The sequence below is a fragment of the Chrysemys picta genome, chromosome 11 (assembly GCF_011386835.1).
Source record: "Chrysemys picta bellii isolate R12L10 chromosome 11, ASM1138683v2, whole genome shotgun sequence".
In the NCBI taxonomy this organism is placed as follows: Eukaryota; Metazoa; Chordata; order Testudines; family Emydidae; genus Chrysemys; species Chrysemys picta.
Window position 1 is genome coordinate 64,001,257 of NC_088801.1, and position 13,260 is coordinate 64,014,516.

Below are 13,260 nucleotides of genomic sequence, written 5' to 3' on the forward strand. Positions count from 1 at the left end.
TGAACACTAGATAGTTCACCTAACTTTTGGCCCTAAAGATCTACCCTCGAGTGCAGGGGTCGACAACCTTTCATACGCGGTGTGCCGAGTCTTCATTTATTCACTCCGATTTAAGGTTTTGTGTGCCAGTCATACATTTTAACGTTTTTAGAAGGTCTCTTTCTATAAATCTATAATATAGAACTAAACTATTGTCATATGTAAAGTAAATAAGGTTTTTAAAATATTTAAGAAGCTTCATTTCAAATTAAATTAAAATGCAGAGCCCCCCGGACCAGTGGCCAGGACCCGGGCAGTGTGAGTGCCGCTGAAAATCAGCTTGCGTGCCGCCTTCGGCATGCGTGTCATAGGTTGTCTACCCCTGCTCTAGTGATTTAATGATATATCTTTTTAAGATCAGCTCAAGCAGAATTGATCCATTGGGACTAAATGCATATTACTTGGAGGGGCCTTATGGATGAGATTGCAACATTTAATTTATTTGTGTTCTTTTTTTTTACCAGTATTATTTCCTAAAAAAACCTGAAGAACGTTATTGACCTTTTCATCTGGAAAGGGAAGAAAGCTAAATTTTAAATAGATTCTTTTCAGTGACTTTCCCTAAATCACAGGGAGGTTAGAGTTTCTGGACTTTACTGGGCAATAGTCCTGCAACTGGTCTTTATATCCTGTAGAAACCCTCCTTCAAGTCATTGGCTGAAGATGAAAAGATTTTATTTGAAGGATTTATTTCCCTTATCAATATATTAAATGTCCTATGGGGGGAAACCTGAGGTGACTTTCTATTTGTGGCAAAGTTTTTGGACCAATGATCTTATTTTGAGAGAAATTCTCCCTTTTCTCTTAATGCAGTTGGACATTCTATACAAAAACAAAGCAGCTGTTATTTAATTTCTAAACTACTTAAAGCGGCCCTTGAAGCCATGTCTCAGTTATTCATTAATAATAACTTCATGCCAGTTCAAGCTCTGCTTTAAACATTCCTAATTGCAATACTTAGTTACAATATTACCTAACCTCAGTTACAAACAGATTTTTTTCCCTAGACCTCCTAAAAGTATGAAGAAGATTCTGTAAAACCCAAACATATTGCAGTCATCATAAACGTATTTATTATTGCAGCTAGAGGACCCACCTGCCCTCGAGGGCCTATTCTGCTAAGTGACCTACAAACACATAGGGGAAAGTCCCTGACCGAAGAACTAGCAATCAAATGCACAAGGCAGACAAAGAGTAGAAAAAGAAGAATCAGCTCCATTTTACAGCTGGGGACCTGAAGCATTAGGTCGCACAGGAAGTTCGTGGTATATGGGAATAGAACCTAGATCTCTTTCGTCTAAGTCCAAAGCCTTGGAAGAAGAAGACCTACAAAATTATATAAACTATTAGTTGCTACTGTAAGTAAGCCAATATTTAATCATATAGTCCAATGGCATTTAACTATAGTTCTCCAGGAAGAGCACTCTAGTAAGATTTTTGTATGATTACAAATATTCTGAATCTTATATGGTGAGAGAAACACAAATTAAATTAGCTTTCAGATCATATTGTACCTCACATAAGTTGTCAATTTTCTCAGAATACTTTGTTTTTGTTTTGCAAGCCAGGTAGAGAGGTTAGTGTCTAATTTTCAGGCAACTGCACCTGAATCCTGCCCCCCTCCATAGTCCACTCCAGGAGCATCCAGTCTGGTCTTCAGTCTCCAGCTGACTCCTGCCTGTGGGTAGGGACTCTTGTCCCAGTCCCTTCTGACTGGTGGGTTTTAAGGTTTGCCCAGCCTCCTGCGGTACCCTGTGATATCCCCAGCAACACCCCTGAGAAGTTGGGTAGTGCTGTTATTGCCATTTCACAGCTGGAGAACTGAGGCACAGAGCGGCTAAGTGACTTGCCCAAGGTCACACAGGATGACTGTGTTGGAGCAGGGAATTGAATCCAAGTCTCCTCTGTCCCAGTCGAGCATGCAACTACTAGGCCATACTGTCTCTTACCAATACCTACCTGCTGAACAGGAATGCTGTGAATTTTAATTCATTTGTCTGGAAATGCTTTGAGAACAATGGATGGAAGGTGAGATTAGAAGCAAAGTAATATTATAGTAGGCAGCAGCTGGAATATATAACTGTTGCAGTTGTTGTTGGTGATGCGTTTACTTTGCTTCAGGAATACAGCCAGATGGCATTTCATTCAGACCTTAGAACTCTGTTCAGACAAAAAAAGTAAACTTCAGCACTTCTAGTCAGAGAGCATCTGCATGACTTACACCACTTGGTTGCAGCAAGACCCTGCTTAGCATTACTCCAACAGAATTCAGGGTCTAGCAAGTACCCCTGACTAAGGCCAAGCTAGAATTCATGCCCTGCATTTGCCATGATTTTAATGACCATCGCTGGTTAGATCTCAGACTCAAAGAAGCATCTTAAAGTAAATCACAAATATCAACACAACCAAGAGGGTGTTGAGAAAGACAATGGCTCTCCCTAAAAGCAGGGAAAACTTTCCTTTAATGTCAGCTTAGGCCTTGAAAGGCATTTCTAGGCACCTGATGATGATATCCCCACCCCCTAGGACAAGCTTATCTGATCTATGACTGGGTGTGGATAGGAGAAGAACATTTTCTGCTCTTTTACCTCTGCCAGGGTTAGGGGAACTTCATATCCATTTCTTATCCAGTTCCAGCAATTCCTGTTTTCATCAAATGAAAGGGCAATCAATGCCCCCCACACTGTGGATGACCACTCAGGATTATGCCCCTTCAGGACAAAATGTAGAACTGGTGTCTTGAGCTCTATTGCCAGGCAGTCACTTCCTTATGGTTCTCCTAGGGCCTTTCCAATGAGTCTTTCCATTGCCAGCAATGGGCAGTGGATCAAGCCCTTGGCTCCCTAGTGCCATTGTCTAGCATGGTTTGCCTACCAAGACAACGCCTGTTGCAAAACATTCTTTTCCTCACCCAGGCAGTATAAATGGCTTTTGGCACAAACCCACTGCAATGCAGCCAGTTTGCTGGCAGCCCATAATGCCTATTTTCTTGTTACCTAACCGACAATTTTCAGCGACTGTAATTTCTTCAGACGAATAAGTGCTGAAGGATATGCTCCACTGTAAGGATTCATCTGGTGTCAAAAGTTCATCAGTGGTACAGAGGGCAGGCTTCCTGCAGAATAAATCACCCACCCAATGTGATTCCGGCTGCCCATCCAACTCTACAGTTGCCTGGCAACCAGGTGTTACAATAGGCATCTAACCAATACTTGAGAGGGCACCACAGCATTTTAGACATAAGAGTCTGTGTATGTTCACCAAGCACGCCTGTGAACATTATGCATCCCACTCAAGAAGGTTAAAATGGCAGTTGGCCCTGATTTGACCTAACAGGGATGTGTGGTCATTAGTTAACACTCACCGGGACTGGAGCATTTTGCAAATGTCGGCCATGCTCATTGATTTCTTTGGCATTATTGAAGGAAGAGGTAGAGAGAAACCCTTTGGGTTTTCTGGAGGAAAATCCTAGTCCAGTTGCCCAAATAAGTTTCCACTGCCTAGTGAGATTTCTTAGGCATGTATCAGTAGCTTTCAACTTCTTCATGTAGAAGAAGAACATGTGTTTTTTAAGAATATTGTCCTTTGAAAATGATCTGCGATGAGCTGAACATGTCTGACACCCCAGGCCATGCCACTTAAAAGCTTGCCTGCCCTACACTGAAGAGGGGAATATGGGGCATCTGTTTTACAGGTACTCAGGGCTTCTCTACAGCAGAAAATTTTGCCACTTTAACTATACTGGTATCGTTAATGCTGCAAACTCTCCTCCTATTGTAGATGCAATTATACCAGTATAAAAGTACAACTTAGTCTGGTTTGGGACACACCTTCATACTAGTATAACTGTATCCACACCAGGCTGTATGCCAGTATAGCTGTATCAGTAAAAATCACACCCCTAACTGGTAGAGCGATATCACAGGAGCTGTAGGTAGACCAGGCCTTACTCTACACTCTGAAGAACTGCCATGCTGTTTCCCGTTCAGTCTGTTCTCAAAATCCTACTGACTCAATGCTGTGTCACCTGACTTAGTTCTATAAAGAACATTGAAAAGGGACATCAGCTTGTCTAATATAGAGAAGCCATCCATGGCAATCCCCTTCAGAATTGGAAGCCTTTATGTGATATGGTCTGTAGATGGGGTAGTGGTTCCTTAATGTCAAAATGTTAAATTCCAAGGGATCATTTATCTGTACAGCACACTGAATCTTTAAGTGGTCAAATATCTTTAAGGGGGTGTTGAATTTTGGGTGACTTGCCTGAACTGAACACACCCTCTGAGTCTGAGCTGGTAAAAGATGCTATCTTATGAGCAATGAACACCTGAAGAATGAGCATAGTTAATAAACAGTGTATTATCTAGCAGAACTGGCAGGATCCCAGAAAAATTGATTAGTTGAATCAATTTTACATCAGGAATTGGCAATATTTTTTGACATATGAATTAAATGACTAGGATCTGATCAGCTTTAGGATGGGGTTTCCAAAAGCACCTGACTTAAGAGAACAAGTTAATGGGACTTGTGCTCCTGGGTCACTTAGGGACAGTTTTAGAGTGGGAGTTAGGAACACTTGCAAATCCCACTAGATGCCTATTTGCATCTTTAGGCACCAAAATACCTTAAGTCTGGCCCGTAGGCACTTTTGAATATTCCTGCCTATCGTGTCTAAGCATTATTTTATATTGCCTCCTAGGACTTTCATCACCCAATGCAAACACAGTTGGAAAAAGAGACCCATGGCTCCCAGGTTGACCAAACTTTCCCCCCCCCCCCATCTTATAAACTCTTTGTATGAAGGTTTAATTACTAGAAATCAGGGGTGCTGGAACAATTTTTATAGTTGGGGTGCTGATGATGGAAACATTATTACTACTACAGGCCAGGGCATGCAGCAGCACCACTAGTAGAAGTAGGTTCGTATAATCCAATAGCAGACTTGTGAAAAAATGTACGTTTGTAATTTGAAATGTAAAGTTGCCTTAAGTGATCTTTCAGATCTTGTAACCTAGAGGTGAATACGTGGGTGAATACGTGAATCCCTACGTGTGCTTTAACACTGAATTACCATTTGCTACAGAATGGAAGTGATCCCCAAATTAAACCCTGGTTACTAGTGTTAGGTTACACAATGTATTATCAATGTGAACTGCAAAAATATCCATATACTTGCTGTGGGTATTGATTGGTCTGTCTACAATAGTGACACGTTTCATCTCTTCACTTCCCGTTTATACTGCTGACTGGCTTTATATCTTCACATAATGTGATTACATTTTGGCAGTGTTGTGAAAAGGGATGCTTCTGATTCTACAGGATACATTGCCTTTTGATTCCCGTAGGCCAGCATGCATGCAAAAATAAGATGATATTGTGCTTTGGGCAATATTAACTGTCTGGAGGTCAGTTCAAAATGCAACAGCTGAGTTTAATAACAGTTCATTTGAGCTTGTCAGAAAATTCTCTGAGCTTCAACAGAATCCAATAGAGTTATAATAATAAGGATTTTAAAAATAACCAAGAGTTTTGGAAGGGATGTAAAACCTCATGCTTCAGGGCATAAAACAGCCTCTAACTAAGCAGGTCAGGAGGGAAATTTCATTGGAAAAGTTGTTTTAGGGTTCTTACACTTTCCTCTGAAGGTGCTGGCCACTGTTGGATACAGGACACTGAATGAGACCAGTGGTCCCTCTCGTCCAATCTGGCAATTCCTAAAACTCTCCAGAAGCATATTGAATGACAGCATGCTCAACCAAAGAAACACTAAGTTAGATACATTACATCATCAGATCAAACTTTCATTAGCTGATCCTACTAAGAACAATGTTCCTTATGGCTTCTGAAAGCTGTTCCCTCCCCCCTCTGCTCCAGAATATATCCTTTTCATGGTTGTTGCAAATCCCAGAGCCATATCTCACCAGCCAGCAAGACTAGGGCTCACTTATCTATCATACATCTTTCTCTCCACCATATAAGAAAATCAAGAGTGACCCTACATAACACAGCAAGTTGTTCTATTCAGGAGTGCTTCAGTGAAGTACAGATGAGATTATCTACACTGTACTACTAATGCATGCCAGTCTGACCTTGGGTGAGCTGCTGCTTCAGAGAAGGGAGAAAAATCAGTCTCCATGTTAATTCAGTCCTGAATTTCAACAACCTCCTCAAAACAATGATAAAGGTGGGGATTTGTGCTGGCCTTCTGCACAGAGGTGAATTTCACCCTGCCAGAATATCCAAGGACAGAATTTACCCCATGTCACTGAATATAAAACATTACTGGAGTAATTGTTTGAGAATAGTCATCCTTCCATCAAAGCCAGCATGTAATGCTGATAAAGCTAGTGAAATCCCAAGTTATCTGCTTTTTAACTGTCAGTCATGCAAGTTAAAATGACCTTGTCTGTGTAGCTATGGTTTTGTGAGTACATCTACATTTTGTGTTGATGAATGAATGCACTGGCTGCTCATCTGGACCTGATCCTCCCACTTTTCTATTCTCCTCCCCCCCCCCCATACACACACATCACACACACTTCTTTTTTGGACGTTCTCATCCCTTGTTGTGTCATAGACGTTGTACGTTGACTTCTGCTGTAGCCAGAACTCCAGGTGGCTGAATGGAGATTTTATGCAAATGAGACAAGAGGGAAGCTGAGTTCAGTCATTTTCCCATCTCATTTATGCTAAGAAAAAAATGTAGTGGGCTTTAACTAGGTGCAGATTAGAGTCCTTTGGGCCCATTCTCCCCTCTCAACTAGACTGGTGTAAAATCCAGAGCCATATCACTTACTTCAGTGGAATTATACCAGCATAAATGAGAGCAGAAATTGGCCTGTTATCTCTAAATAATAGTCCAGGGAGACTAGGTAATTATATTATATTTAAGGCAAGAAGTGGCAGTTATAACACCAGTAGATATATGTGTTCCAAGGACCCCCTTTTTTTTTTAAGATGGGGAGAATTTACTGGGGAACTTACCCTGGTCAAAAAGACCCCATCACAATAATGCAGATTTCCATAATTGTTATTCAAGCTACAATAATTTCAAATTTCTATATCTACAGCTTTTAATTAAAATAATTAGTGCATTTCTTTAGGACTTGTATTTATACAGTAGTTTCCTTGATATACAAGTTCAAGAATGTGTGTCAGTCAAAATGTTTTTAGAAGAAATAAATTAGACGTCTAGGGGGTGGTAGCATGGTCTAGTGATAGGGCACTGGCCCGGGAGTGAGGAGAGCTGATTTCTAATTCTGCCTTTCCCATTAAAATGCTGTCTGAGACCTTGGGCAAGTCACTTTACCTCTCTGCCTCTGTTTTCCTTCCCGGCCTTTGTCTGTTTTGTCTACTTAGATGGTAAACTCTTCAGGGCAGGAAGTATATCTTACAATATGTATGTACAGTGCCCCAGCACAATGCAGCCCCAGTCTTGGTTGGGGGCCTTTAAATGCTACCATATCACAAATTATTATTATAATAATGAATTTTCACAAATCGGAGCAGGGGTTTTAACTGTGACTGCCATTATGTCAACAGGACCTGCACACCATACTGAACATGTATCAATTTCGCGATCTACTTACTGCAAAGTGAGTCGAGTCAATATACATACTGCCTACTATTGTGATAGGAACTATTTAAAATTAGTCCATATGATGTGTTTTGTTAGAGCTGATCAAAAAACCAGAAATTCTGTCCCATAAGAAATTCTGACACTCGTTTCATCCTCAGTTGGGCAAAAAGTCAAAATATTGAAATACATCATGGAACAAAGTTTCAAAACATTTTTATTTGGAAAGGTTTAATTTCAGTGGTTTTGATCAAAACTAAAAATTTCTACATCCTGGAATTGACACATTTCATTTTGGTCTCTCTCTCTTTAATGAGGAGCTGTGGCAGCTCAACCATTGGGATAGACAGTGGTGCAACAAGGGAAATGTAGTCTGCATGGCAAGCAGGGACCATTGGGGTTAATGGATGTATGCGGACTACAAGTCCTTGAGGCACTCTGTTCCAGGCAGACATAGAGAAATAAAGTTGATTCAAAACAAAATGTTTTGTTTAGATGTTGCTGACAGAAAATCCAGCCAAAATCTATCTTTTCCTATGGAAAATTTAAATTTCAGGAAAACATCATTTTTGGACAGGAAAACATTCCATGTGAAATTTTTTGACCAGGCCTATTTATATAATTTCTGGGGTAAGAATGCAGAGAGTGAATTTGCTCTGGTTTCTTATTATTCAGTGAGTGTGTCTCATGGCTTTACTATCTATAATCGCCATCAATTACAGCCTTAAATCAGGGGTTCCCAGACTTGTTCCAAAAGTTTAGACCGTATCTCATCTTCATGAACAGACTGTCTCATGCGTGCGTCTCCTTCCACTCATGAGTGCAGAGACTGCTTACTTGTGTTCAAGTAGCGTCCCCATGGCAAACCGTGGTTGCTCACTTGGGAAAGGAACATGAAGAAAGTATTTATGTATTTTCAACTGTCTTTAATGTGATTCAGCAACTTGAAGCAAGGAGGGCCAGGTGGAGCGTTGTCATTTTGGCAGGTTCTGCATGGAATAAGATCTTAAGCAGAGTTTTGCCAGGCCACTCGAGACGTCTCATGAAAGTTTGCAGGTGTGGCTGGTCAGTCACTCAGAGTGACAGCTAGCTGGAGTTACTACCTTTCAATGCAGTAGGGACTAAAATCAACTCCCTGGCTACAATCATTCTGAGTCATGTAAGACAATGTAGGCAGGAATTAATGGGGACCTGCCACCGGGAAAAAAATAGCTCCTGAAAGGGCTTCTTTGTTTCCTTAAAACGCAAGAGTATTTTTGTTTACATTGCAAATTTGGGTCTTGTGAATGCTGGAAGACTCTATGGATGGCCAGAGACATGATAGGTTTCACTTGATGTCATAATCCTGACTGACTAACTGACAGAGGAAAGGATCATCTTATCCTAATTGTTTAAAATTCTCTGGGCCAGATCCTCAGCTGGTGTAAACTGGCACAACTCTGAAATTACATTGATTTATAACATCTCAGGATCTGACCCTGTGTTAATTCTTTATTTTTGTTAATAACCATCCTGGTCATGTGGCGCATATGTTAAAAAGAAGACTCAAATGCCATGTGAATATCTGTGGGGTAGAAGGGAAAGAGTCCATGTCTGCTACCTTTGCAATCCGGGGCTGAGAGAGCTCAAAAATAAATATACCGTGACATTATTAATGTCTGTAGATTTCCTTTCAAAATGACAGATACCAAAAATGAAAACTTTCAGTGAAGTAGAACGGGCGTGTGTTACCTCCTACTAACACACAGCATCAATGGATGGGGGAGCACTGTTTTCAGACCTATAAGCTATATATATGTAATTTTATGAGACTATTCTAACACCAACAAAAAAGTAACAGTTTGAAAATAGTCTGGAATGCTGCCCAGTTTCTTCATTTGATTTCCTAAGTGTTCTCTAGTCCTGTCACTTCTCAGCCTGTTTTTGCTCTCACTTAGCAATGGAGTTGTGCCTATAAAAATGTATTTAATGCATGCTATATAAATATTAAATGTAGAAGATAGGAGCTAATAGGTGATACAAGGTACCTCGTTAAACTCCAGTTAAGAACACTATGGCCTAGCGGGTAGCACCTTGGATTACAATTCAGGAGACTTGGATTCTAGTCCTAGCTCTACTACTGGCTGACTTTGGGCAAATCACTTTACTTTGCTGTGCCTTAGTTTTCCCATCTGTAAAATGGGGATAATGATACTGACCCTGCTTTGTGACCTACTACTGAAAAGTACTATACAAGAGCTAGATATTACTTTGTATGGTGGTGTCTACATGTTGATCACATCTCACATTTGATTTTGTTCCTTTGTATTTGCTGCGTCAGAAAAAGGAGATGGTCCAAAATTAATTAAATCTGCTGATTGCTTTCAATAAACACATAACTGACATGTTATTGCATTGGGATTCTTTGTGCTGACTTACACCATTTCCTGTAGGGCTTTCTGTGAGAGTTGGACAGCTCTGCTAGCCATTTTCCTTTGTTTGTCGGCCTTATTGCTATTTAACAGAGCACCTGAAAATACTCGCTGGGATTAATTTTGCTGTAATACCAAACTTCATTCTCTAAAAGCCTCACAAATGGTGGGATTGTTATTTTCTTGCTCTTCGTTTTGGAGGCACACAAATAGATCAGCCCACTTACTAACAGCTTCAGCGCCGACACCCCGGTTTCCATGGCAACACACCAGCCTGCGCAAGCATCCAAAGACTTTTTTAAAAAATCATAAGTACTCAAATAGCACTAGGCAGTCACTTCAGACAAGGTGTATATATGTCATAGCCATTTGAGATACGTCTAACTCCACCAGACTCACTGATTTCACACCACGGCTTCTCCTATGTGCCTACAGCTTGGGAGCATAGGGCCCCTGGCAGAATTAATTCATGCTTCAATTTATGCACACACACTCTTTTCCCATGTAGTTTACAGGAATTAGCATCCGATGTTTCCTTGTTGGCTCTTTTTCCCATACCAGTTTTTTAAACAATCGGAGTCCAATTACCAGATGAGCAAGTGGCAACCAGCACAGAAATGTATTAAATGCATAATGTGTGTGCCTGTATGACTGCTAGGGTGACTAATGGTGTTGTCACTTGTTTTAATAATGTTGCATGAAATACTTATTTCTACAGTGAAAATGGATTTGATGAGCTCTGATTAAGAATTATTTTTCTCTTTATAATAGACCATTGGCCTGCTAACAGGGGAGAAACTGCCTTAATCTCTTTAGAAAATGACAGCCAACAGTTTCTTCAGTCTGCTTTCGAAAAATAATCCTCTGGCCACATTTCCAGAGCTACAGTAGGTGTACCTTCTATATGTGAAATGCATGTTTACTTGCAAACATCTGTATTTGCACCCACAAACTGGGTAACTGCACAAACAAGTACCAGTTTGCACATTCAAATATTCACTTTGCACACACAAAGGAATATGCCTGCATGACAATGATAATTTGCATGTGCTACTAGTGTGTGCACATAACCCACACTAGGACACTGTGGATCTTTGTCCACCTCTACCAGCTGCTTCACATAAGAAAATAAGTCTTCCACAGCTACCAGTTCATTAAAGTCTTTTAATGCTGAAAGTGCCAGGTTCAAACTCTCCTCATGGCCCATGGTAGGGAGCTGTTATAAATATGGCACACCGAAAGGGGGCTTGAACTCTGGTAGGCCTCAGATACTCAACACAAGCTTTCCCAGGCAGGGAAAGTATTTAATGCACGTTAAGTCATTGTGGGTCTATGTTCTTCCCTAGTGGCTAGTTAGGGTGACCAGACAGCAAGTGTAAAAAATCGGGACGGGGGTGGAGGGTAATAGGTGCCTATATAAGAAAAAGCCCCCAAAATCGGGACTGTCCCTATAAAATCGGGACATCTAGTCACCCTATGGCTAGTCCACATAAGAAGCTGAGCGTCTACTGCAGCTGCCAGCTAATGGAGTTAATGCTATAGCTCAAGTAGTACAGCCTCATGCTTTTAGGACTGCAGCTCCTGGGGTCAAATTCAGCCATCAGCCCAAGTAGAGTCATAATTTGTACATTTTTGGGGTGCATCTTTGTGCCTTTTTAAAATTTGACACAGTCTTCAGTGCTCCAACCCCCTCCAACAGCACATTTTCCACAAAAAAGTTGCCTCCTGTGCTGAAAAATGTAGTTACATTTACATGCGTGAATATTTTTCAATAATAATAGGGACATATTAAAAAGTAAAGGATCTTATTAAAATGTCACATTAATAAAACAAGTTATAAGTATGTCAGCAGGCCAAACAAAAAGTCTGCCTTATATAGGCATCTTAGAATAATAATTCCAAACTCTTCAACTAAGGGGCAAGAAAAAGACATATGTTCAATAGATGTCAGTGTGAAATTTCACAAATGTCCAGGTTTCTTTTCCCATCTTTTGACCAGCTCTAATGGATAATAGTTTTTTATGTTAGACTCACGTCTAGAAAAGCAACTCTTTTCATATCTTTTGTTCATCAACTGATATGATGGGTATACAGAATTTATTACTAAGCCTTGATGCTTATTCTACCAATCCTCTACTTGGCCTCTGATATAGATAATTACATGATTCCTTGTAGAAGACCCAGTGGAAGATCTATCCAGACTAGAGGGTGCAGCATTATAATGGCTCCAATTATTCCTCTTAAAGTAGAGTGGTGATTGGCAGCTGCTTGCGATATCTCAGACCCCTCCAATGCTGAGTTCCAGAAGGATCAATACTATACTTCTGTTCTGTTGACTATCTATACGACACCTCTTGGAAAGTTTGTGAAATGCCATAGCCACACTGTTGCCAACAATACACTGACATCTAGCTTTGTATCTCCTCAGCAAAGACAACCAACACCAACACGCCACAAGGTGTCATCCAGGTTCTAGATTAGAGTCTAGAAGAGTAGCTGCCTTAAACTGAACACACTCCGGACTGAATGATGCTGGTAGGAAAAGAACAACATGGTGACCTCTCCCTTTTCAAACCCACCTGCCTTCCATTTGCCAAGGTAGTATGAAATCTAGGGATCTCAATGGATGTATACCTGATCCTGATTTCAAGTCACTGGCGTGAGAAATGTCTTCCAAACATAGCTTGCTTGGAAACTATGTCCATTCCTCCTCACACGTGGATCTAGGTCCAGTCAGCTACATGTTCAATACATCTAGACTGGACTATTGTAACTTGCTGATCTGAAGGTGAAAGCAACATAGCAACTCCAATGTGTACAGGATGTAACAGCCTGCCTCATCCCGGGAAAACCACCAAGAGCACATCACACCAGTATGCCACACCCCATTCTGCTCTCAAGTCACTTCGAGTACCAATGAAATGTCTTGCTTTTGAGCTCTAAGGCCTGATCTACACTGGGGGGAGGGATCGATCTAAGATACGCAACTTCAGCTACGAGAATAGCATAGCTGAAGTCAACGTATTTTAGATTGAATTAAAATTACTTACTTCGCGTCCTTGCAGCGCGGGATCGACGGCCGCTGCTCCCCCGTCAACTTTGCTTCCACCTCTCGCCGAGCTGTTCAGCAGTCAATGGGTTAGCGATCGGGGATCAATTTATCATGTCTACACTACACACGATAAATCGACCCCCGATAGATCGATCGCTACCTGCCAATCCGGCAGGCAGTGT